Source organism: Sturnira hondurensis, unplaced genomic scaffold (genome assembly GCF_014824575.4).
Source record: "Sturnira hondurensis isolate 20B ecotype Veracruz unplaced genomic scaffold, ASM1482457v3 Scaffold0016462, whole genome shotgun sequence".
Taxonomy (NCBI): domain Eukaryota; kingdom Metazoa; phylum Chordata; class Mammalia; order Chiroptera; family Phyllostomidae; genus Sturnira; species Sturnira hondurensis.
In genome coordinates, this window is record NW_028089093.1 from 12,948,752 (window position 1) to 12,959,315 (window position 10,564).

A 10,564-nucleotide genomic window follows, 5' to 3' on the forward strand; every position below is an offset into this window, starting at 1 on the left:
CAAAGAGGAAGACACCCTCTTCAACTGTAAAGGCAGTGCAGTCCTTAGACCTGGAGAGAGAGGCCTCCCTGTGCTGAGCCAGGAATCCATGTGCCCTATCTTCTACTCTTGCTTCAAAATTCCTGACCAAATGGACCCAAGTGCATCTGAGAACAGATTCAGGCCTCTTCCCTGGGTATAATATTCCTGGGGTAGTCACTTGCAACTAAGAGAAAATGTGGACAGATCTTAGTTACGTGGGTTGAGGTATGTATACCTGAGTCTGATGCAGACAATTCTGTGGGTGGGAAGAAGACACACAGCTCTTAGGGGTCCAGAAATTCTATATTTGAACCTGGCTTTTCAGGGTATTTTAATGTGGCATTTGTGATGGTAGGAGGATTAACATAGTACTTTAACAGTCTGCCAGCTCCATCTAACATTTAGGTGTTGAATCCTGTGGTATATGGGATACACCCATTCAAAGAGAATCATTTTTAAACAAAAATTATGTAATAAAAATGAAGTTTTATATATATATAATCTTGTGTTCAATTTAGGTTTATAGGTCCAAATTCATTATTTATTTCAATTATGGTCATGATTGTGGTTGCTTAAACTAATATTTAGGGTTTTTTAAAAAATATTTTATTTATTTATTTTTAGAGAGAGGGGAGGGGAAGGAGAAAGAGTGGGAGAGAAACATCAATGTGTGGTTGCCTCTCATGTGTCCCCACTGGGGACCTGGCCTGCAACCCAGGCATGTGCCCTGACTGGGAATCGAACTGTAGTATTTAGTTTTTAGAAATCATGTAAACAAAGAGATGTTAGCAGCTGAGAAAATAGTTTTGTGATTTTTAAATAAGAAAATAAAGTGAATCTCAAAAATTTTAGACAGTTTCTGAATTCTGGAGATATTTGAACAGATTCTTTGGAACACTTACAAAAATTATGAACTATAAGATTTTCTTTTTTTTCAGGCTTGCTAGAATGGTTCATTTAACATAAATTCAGCAAGGTAGTTAGGACAGTTTCTCATGGTTTTCTGTCACGGATAAATGAAACGAATTATATACAATTACACTAAAGATGAGAGGATTTGTATCTGCTTGAACAAACTAATTAGTGAGTTCATTAATAGAGGGCCATTGAACTCAGAGATTTAATCTGCTCTGCATTTTTATTGACAGCATACAAAAAAACATTGATCTGCATACTGAGTCTGTGGTTGATGCCAATCAGAGAATAGTGAGCCAGTCAGTTGTATGACTAAAGCCAGAGAAGACCAGAGTGACGAACTGAAATTACAAACATGAAAAGGAGCCCTGGTTACAACCAGGTGACTGAGCAGGTCTGAGGGACAGTTCAGAATCGGTGCTGCTTGTGTGCGGTTCAATTTTGTCTTTGCCAAATAAACATGATGTTCAGATATTATTCCAGCCTTTAATCTATTCCAGTCTAGATTCTTTGAGGAATTTTTGCTTGTATAAAAAAGGAAGGGAGAAGGTTTGCATGCCAGTTCCTGAAAATGGAGGAGAGAAAGACCTCTTTTCCTAGTCAGCTTGTGGGACTGGAGCTCACTCCCCCGGAATGAGTGGGTAGGAAGCAGCATCTATAAGGGTCTCTTTTTTCAATGAATGTAGCTTTATTTCCATTCTGAATATAAAATTGATATAAGCTAATTAGGAACAATATTCCAACAATAAAGTTAAATGCAAAGAATAAAGTGAAAAATGTCCTGAAATCTCCTTACACAGCGATATCCACTGATAACACCGACGATCAGCCTTCTGGACACTACGCTACATACGTTAAATGAATGGAATCATTTTTGTGCCTGCTGCTCAAAATGTAAAACATTTTCAGGAAAACCCTTGTGAAATTTAGGACATAATCATTTTAGTTTTGGTTCCCGGATTTCAAAGTTTATAAAGTGCCTAGAACAAAGTGTCACATCGCAGCTGAGTCTGTGAAGCAGATGCAGCAGGAAACAGCATTTTCCTGGAGAACAGCAGCAGCATCAGAGGGATGTTTTCCCCAAATGACTTGCAGGGAGCAACCTGCAAACCTGAAATAGACCAAGGAGCAGATCCACACCAGGTGGTATGGGAGGCACTATTTTGAATGTGACTTTACACTGAGGCTAAAAGTCTTGTGTGTCTTTACTGGGGGAGCAATGTTTGCCTATTGAATACTAATATTAATATCATTTGTTCCCAGGGGCTGAGATCTGTCATATTTGGATTTTACTAGTGAGAGCTTGATGTTTTTCCTGGTAAACTAGGCTAGATCATGTGTGCATGGCAAAAATTTCTTTTCTTAGACTGGAGATCAGCCTAAGTGGAAAGGGCCATGCTGACTATTTTCCTCTTCCCCTCCGTTGGCTCCCACTGGCATTCTGATGGAAGAGAAGGCATCTGAAGGCAACAGGAAAAAAGGAGGAAAGGAGGAAGGTGTATATATCCTGAGGAGCAAGGATATCGAAGGCCTCTCACATCACTCCAGCCATATGAGAGAAGTTCCCAGAAAGAAAAGCAAACCAGAAAGAGGGAAACATGAAGAATAGGCTTCATGGAACAGTAAGGTTTAACCTCTCCTTTTGAATAATGAGGTCTCCAGCACCTGTTACTTGGTTCACTAAGGCCCCCAGTTTAACTCACTTTAGAGTGCCAGCCTATGTGTGGTGGGAGGGCATAGAAATAAAAGAGCAAACTTTGGCTTCCTGTCTGGTAAAACGTAACAGCTAACAGCTAAAGCCATCAGCAGCATCTTCAAACTATTCTTTCATGTTCACTTTCTTTTAAAATGGAATTGTGATCCATACTGCAGCTCTTTGGAGATTATTATTGTCATTTTCCTATTGAGGAAATGGAAACTCAAGGAGATTGAAGTAACTTGCCCAGTCATACAGCAGTAAGAGGCAGAATGGGAATGTTAACTCAGGCAGACGGATCCCGAGGCATGTGCTGTCTGTTCCTGGTGCTCTTCTCTCCTCTCATCCTCTCAACTTTTCTTTTGTTTTTTAATTTTAGCTGCACTAAATACACAAGTTGCAGTAGTAGGGTGTTTGTACTTTATGTACTAAAATTATCTCTTTGGAGAATTTAGAATAAAATGACTTTGTACTTTTATTTACATTCTTAAGGATTTAAGATTTTAAGAAAAGATACTAAAGGAAACAATTGTTTTTAGGAATTCAATCATTTTCACAGAATAATATAATCACATTGACACTAAATCTGTATATTTACAATATGTATTATACATTCTTATATTTTTCATTTTGTAAGTTTAATTTTATATGAAATATAGCATATGTGAATATGTATGAATCTTTGAGAGTAAAATCTAATTATGTAACATAAACAGTATATATGTGTTTGTGTATGTTCATGCATATGCAATCTTGGAATATTATTTTACCAGAGGTTTGGATTTTAACCAAATAGACATTAAAATGAAGACATATATTCAACTTCTTTACTATATATACACATCAAATCTTTGAAATTTTTGCATTACTAAAATTTCAAATTATTATAAATAATTTAATTTATCAATTAAAATCAATATTCAGACCAAATTTACTCATTCAAATTCATAAACTTTTTTCAAAATTTAAAAATTCAGATACATATGTCATCTTATCTTTGCATTGAAAGCATAGGTGAGTTTTCAAATGGATGTTTTCCACAATTATGGAAACAAATTGAAACCAAACTGAAACTTAGGAAAGATGTTTTCTCACTATTGTCTCCCATATTGGATATGCAATGAAATTTGAAGGACCTATACATCTAACTTTTTAGAAAAGTGGGTTGAATTTTTCCTTTATCTGATCCCTGGTGTTATTTCTCATCTAAAATGTCTTAACAGATAGGAGAATGACCCATTCTCCCTATGTGTTATAGAGATTGATTTGTTTTCTTTTAAAAAAGTGTAAGGTTAATGCTTCTGCTGAGTCCACGTAACAGATTCCGCTGAAAACTGAAACTCATTCTCAGTAGCTTTGAGTTAGAAACAAACTTCTTGCCAAAATATTTGCTAAGCCTTTACAAATAAAATCAAAGTATAGCTCTAATTGAACTAGGTATGTGAATTATTATAGATTAAATGAATATCTTCATTTATTTATGCATAGTCATTTCATTTATTTAAGAATAGTCATTTCCTAATTCCATTAAAAATCTTCATTTTGAAGGTTAGGATATACAAGGGGATACCCCCACAAAATACAGAATTCGCTTCTGGGGGGAAGGCCCCTTATAGTACAGGCTTTCCCTGCTAGGTGAGTGTTCTCAGAACCTATCTGTATCAGTGTACCAACTGGTGTTGTTGTGAAAGGCTGCATTCAGCTTCAGTGAATTTTTTTAAGACTCTTTCGATATGTTTGTCCATTTCATGATGGGAGGTTTATGAGTGCACCTGTCCACACCATGCTGAGTATTCAGCAGTTTTTTTACCTTGAATGGCATGGCCCCCCATGCCCCACCTTCCCTGTTCACCTGCTCTCATCCTGAGTGACTTTTTTTCTATTTCCCCAGAAAAGTCCTCAAAAGAAAATGTATTGGTGATAAGGAAGAGGTGAAATTTAAAATAATGGCAGAAGTACTAAAAGGCATCAAAATTGATGAGTACAAAAACTGTTTTGAACAGTAGAAAAAATGTCTCAATAGGTGTATTTTCCTAAGTCTCATTGGGTCTGAAATGTCTTTCCTTTCAAAGGTGATTTTAGTTTTGGGAAAAGCCAGAAGTCACAGGGCACCGAATCTGGGCTGTAGGTGTATTGCATCAAATGGGGAGTAATTTGAAGGTGACTAAAGTATAAACAAATAAAAATAAATACACAATTTTATAACTAAATTCCATTTTTTAATGAAATGATATTTTATTTGGTAAATTAATATTCCACATTACAAATATCAATAATAAAATGAACCTGTTCATCTTTTGTTTATACCAAAGAATATGCTTTATCCAATTCAGGAGTATGAAATGGTGACCCTAGTGGTTAACCTTTGCTTTCATTGCATATGTTTATAGTAGAAAGAATAGGAGAATGATGATATTTAAGAACAATTAAACACTCAGTTTTTAGAAGTAATTTAATGGCTTTATTCAACAGATTTTTCTGCTAAAGATAACTTACTTGAGTCATTTGTTTTAATGCCAAGAAAATGACTTACACATTGATAATAAGCTGAAGTTTTAAAAGATTACATGTGTACCATCCTTAGAAAAAAATAGTTGCTTCAGTTCAGCTCCCTGACCGCTCCAAACTGTTGCATCCTCCTATCAGTAATCAGCCTCCCAGACCACAAGTGATTGAGGCAAGATTTGGACTAGTTCACCTTTCAAAAAAAACATCTTTCTGTCTCTGATGAGAAGAACCTAGCCAAACTTTCTAAACTTATAGCACATTTGCAAATAAAATCACAGTCAAAGTTAGTAATGTAATACAAAACGTGTTGGAAGATGTTGGAAGACAAGACACTCATTTAACTGATTATATATTATGTAACAGACATAAAAATGTATGCATTCTTCCACTTTTTACTCCAAAACAATTCTGCAATAGAAATATTACAATTGCTTCTTTCATATAGGAGCAATCCTAGATAGAGAATTAAACAATTTGCTCTAGAGCAAATAGCTCTTCAACACCAGGGTAATTTGACTTCTAAACCTGTGCTCTTTCTGAGTTTCTCTGTAGCCTTTCCTTACTATGCAAAAGGTTCTCAAACCTTTTTAAGTAATCAGGAGAAAAAAATGAAGCAGAAGGTCTTAGTTTTGCTTCTGGATTTAACAAATTTACATTTATACTTTCCTCTTAGGCATGTCCATCTTAACTGTGACATATTAGACTTGATTCCTCCTAGTAAAATAAAGCCTACTTTTGGTAGTGGTATTGGTTCAAATGTCTAGATGTGTTTCTGGTTTTATTCATAATTAACCTGATTTTCTAGTCTGTGTATTAAAGATCAAGTTGAGTTAGACTGTAAAGAAAGAAAACAATATGGGCCTAGGTAACTGGGTAAATCACTCTCCTTCTCTTTCCCTAAGGACCTAATTCACATCCATGTCTCCCCGGGAAAAACCACAGAAATGTTTTCGCTGGTTAACAACATGGGAGAATGCATTCTTGCACTAGATAGAGTCTATATAAAAGAATGTTTTCATTTCATACCTAATATTCATACCACATAGAGTTTTTGTTGTTGATAGACACCACTGAATGAGCATGTGCACTGTGTGGTTGTTGCAGTCAAAATGACTGAGTGAATTGAGCAACAAATCATCAAATTTTTCATGGAGCTTGAACATTCCTCCACAGAAGTTACTTAGATAATTCAGAAGGCTTTTGGGGATGATGCAATGAGTGAAGCACAAATAAAAGTATAGCACCAATGCTTCAAAGATGGTTGAGAATCTGTTGAAAGTGGTCCATGTTCTGGAAGGCCTGCAACAGGCAGAACACCTGAGAATGTTGAATGTGTACAGGCTGCAATGAACAAAGATCACCAACTGATAGTGGAAGAATTAGAGGCTACTCTGGGGATTCCAAAAACTACTGTGTCCAAGGTTTTGACACAGGATCTTGGCATGAAACATGTTTTGGCAAAATTTGTTCTGGGGCTTCTGCTACCAGAGCAGGAGGAACATCATGCTGCAGTTGCTAATGATGTAATTCAAACCACTACCAATGAATCAGATTTCCTCAAGAAGGTCATAACCAGAGATGAATCATGCATCTACGGCTCACATGATCCAGAAACAAAGGCCCAGTCATCCCAATGGAAGTTGCCTGGTTTTCTACACCCAAAGACAGCAAGACAAAGTTGCAGCAAGATCAAGACCACATTAACTGTGTTTTTTTTTTTTTTTTATCAGGGAGGTGTTGTCCATCGTGAGCATGCTCCTCCAGGCCAAACAATTAATGAGTTCTACTTCAGTGTTCTTCATCATTTTAGAGATGCAATAAGACAAAAATGGCCACAGCTATGGGCAACTGGTGATTGGCACCTTCACCACAACACACCTGCTCACACATCATGTCTCATGGCAGGATTTTTGGCAAAACATCAAATTTCCCAGGTGACTCAGCCCCACTACAGCCCATATTCGGTGCCCTGTGACTTCTGGCTTTTCCCAAAACTAAAATCACCTTTGAAAGGAAAGACATTTCAGACCCAATGAGACTTAGGAAAATCCAGTGGGACAGATGATGGTGATTCCAACACAGGATTTTGCAGAGTGTTTTGAATAGTGAAAGAGACACAGAGAACAGTGTGAGGTCCCCGGGTGCCTACTTCAAAGGGGACTGAGGCATCATTGTCCTATGTACAATGTCTCTTGTATTTTGTATCTTCTTCAGTAAATATCTCCATCTGCCATAGTGCATGGCTGGTTACCTTCAGGACAGATGCCATCTTCTCTTCCCTTAAACTTACAGATAAATTTTAAAGATAAACCATTCCATTAATATTTTGTCCATCTGAAAACTTTCTTTCCTTTTTATTTTTCCCTTCTTTATCACCCAGTTTCTCATTTTCTTCTCTGTCCCTCTCTTCCTTCCCTCTCCTTTTTCTTCTTTTCTTCCTACTCATTCTTTCCTTTTTTAATGTTTCCCTTAAAAACTCCTATTAACTCAGTTCATAACTTTAGGTTATGAATTAGATAGAAATGATCATGAGTATACTGGCCAGGCTAAAGAGTTACTTTTTTAAAAATTGAATTTAGATGCTTACTTCTCAATTAGTCTAAGAATGGAACAGCTTTTTGCTGGTACATTCATTTAACAAATATTAATGTCTGTTTTATTCCTGTGGCTATTATGTAATATGATATATTGAGTTCTATAATAGAGTTATGGATAACAGTATAAAAATCTTGAGGAAAAGTAATGAAATGAACTTGGTCTGCAAGGACTAAGAAAGACTTCACCCAGGAATCTAAGTGTGAATCAATTATAATTTGATTATAATTTATACTCCACATCCAACATTTCTTCCTTTTATGAAATATAAAATGGTTACTTTATAATAAAACCAAAGAATGAATGTGTGTATTTATGTTTTTTCATAATTTTACATATTTATTATAAGAAAAGTTCCAAATCTTTCATTACCTGCTATAAAACAGGGGTCCCCATTGGTCATACTTGTCATGGATCTTTTAAAATACGCTGTTGATCCATCCATTCATCCTGAGCACACACAGGCCCAGCACAGCTTGCCATGCCTGAGAACATGGCTCCCTGGATCAGCAGCAGTGGGGCCTCAACAGAAGTACCTATAAGGACTGCAATAAGCTGGCTCAGAGCCACTTAGGCAAGATCTCCATAGCCAAAGCTGTTGCTGATGTAATTAGAACAAGCCTTGGACCAAAAGGAATGGATAAAATGGTTCAAGACGGGAAAACCATTCTAAAACAAATGTAGGTGTTACATTCAGCAGCCAGAATGCTGCTGGAGTTGTCAAAGGCACATGACATAGAAGCAGAAGATGGTACCACATCGGTGGTCATCATTGCTGGTTCTCTTTTAGATTTCCGTACCAAGTGAAAGGGATTAATCCAGCTATAATTTCTAAGTCATTCCAGTAGGCTTTGAGAAAAGGTGTTAAAATCTTGACTGACATGTCTCAACCTGCAGAACTGAGTGGCAGAGAGACTTTGTTAAGTAGTGCGAACACTTCATTGAACTCAAAGGCGTCTCGAAATATTCAAGCCTGCTTCTTCCAGTGAGTACAAATGCAGTGATGAAAGTGACTGACTCAGCCACAGCTATTAGTGTAGATTTAAGAGATATTAAAGTAATTAAGAAACTTTGTGGGAGAATCAATGACTGTGAATTGGTTGAAGGGCTGGTTCTCATTCAAAAGATGGCAAATGCCAGTATAACCGGAGTCTAAAAGGCTAAGTTTGGGTTTATTCAAATTTGCTTCTCTGCTCTTGAACAGATATGGATAATCAGATAGTAGTTTCTGACTCTCTCCAGATGGACTGAGTGCTGAGAGAAGAGACAGCCTATATTCTAAACTTAGGGAAGCAAATTAAGAAAACAGGACCCAATGTCCTTCTCATACAGAAGTCTATTCTAAGAGATGCTTTTAGTGATCTCACATTACATTTCTTGAACAAAACAAAGATTATGGTGGTTAAGGATGTTGAAAAAGAAAATATTGTATTCATTTGTAAGACAATTGGAACCCAGCCAGTTGCTCATATCGACCAGTTCAGCGCTGACATGCTGGGATCAGCTGAGTTAGCTAGGAAATCAATTTAGATGGTTCTAGCAAACTGCTCAAGATTATAGGCTGTACAAGCCCTGTGGGGGGGTGCAAACAGTTACAATTGTTTATGGATCTATCAAACTGTTATTGAAGAAGCTGAGAGCTCCATTTACAATGCCTTGTGTCATCCGCTGTTTAGTGAAGAACAGAGCTCTGATTGCAGGAAGTGGTGCTCCAGAAATAAAGTCGGCCCTATAGTTAACTGAATATTCACGAACATTGAGTGGTATGGAAGCCTACTGCATGAAAAGCCTACTGCAAAAGCATGTCTGCATTCATGCTTTTGCAGATGCTATGGAAGCCATTCTATCTACACTAGCTTCAGATGCTGGCCCGAATCCCGTTTCTAGAGTAACAGAGTAAGAACTCAGCCTGCCCAGGGAGAAAAAAAGCTATAGGCATTAATGTCCAAAAGGGCGGTGTTTCCAACATTTTGGAGGAACCAGTTGCCCAGCCTCTGTTGGCTTCAGTTAGTGCACTGACTGTAGCACCTGAAACAGTCCAGAGCATCCTGAAAATTGCTGATGTGGTAAACACCGGGTAACTTGGATAACACTGCTGCCTGGCAACACCATGGCCATTAATAATGTGGCTGGAGAAGTATGAAGATAACTTGGGATTCTTGTTGCTTGAAGTATTGTATTCCTGGGTCTGGTCTTCCAGTTTATATTTACTTGAAATTGTGCTGACACATTTTAATGAAAATATTAAATATCTGACTTCAAAAAATAAAATAAAAATAACATATTGTTAATGTCTTATCATTTATAAGCAGACTTTAGTAACTGACCTACTAGTGCAACCGTGTTTTGGTACTGATTCCCATGTATAATGTGCATCTTTATTTTTCCCTCAAAACTTTGGGCAAAAATGTACATTATATTTTGCCAAATATGGTACTTTCAAAGAAGTTCCAAAACAGATTAAATATAGCTAAAGTTTGATTAAAACTTTAACATGTTTGTTGTGTTTCTTCTAGTGTAGAGATGGTTTCCATGGAGCAAATTTAGAAAGCATTTTAAAATAGAATGGTATTATTAGATGTTTATCAACAATTTTATTTTTTCTTTCATTAAATACATCTAATAGTTTAATCTTCAAAAATACCTAAATAGACATGCTGACTTATGTGGCTCCGCTGGTATGGCCTCATCCTGCAAAGTGAAAGGTGACCAGTTTAGTTCTCAGTCAGGAAACATGCCTAGGTTGCTGGTTCAGGCCCAGGTCAGGGTTGTGTAGGAAAAGCAACCTATCAATGTTTTTCTCTCACATTGATGTTTCTCTCCTTCTCT

The 10,564-nt window shown here is 36.9% G+C and overlaps 1 pseudogene; it reads left to right on the plus strand.

Annotated features, from left to right (window-relative positions):
- The first annotated feature begins 2,007 nt into the window (after nucleotides 1-2,007).
- LOC119000919 (T-complex protein 1 subunit delta-like) lies at nucleotides 2,008-9,843 on the plus strand (annotated as a pseudogene).
- The last annotated feature ends 721 nt before the right edge of the window (nucleotides 9,844-10,564 follow it).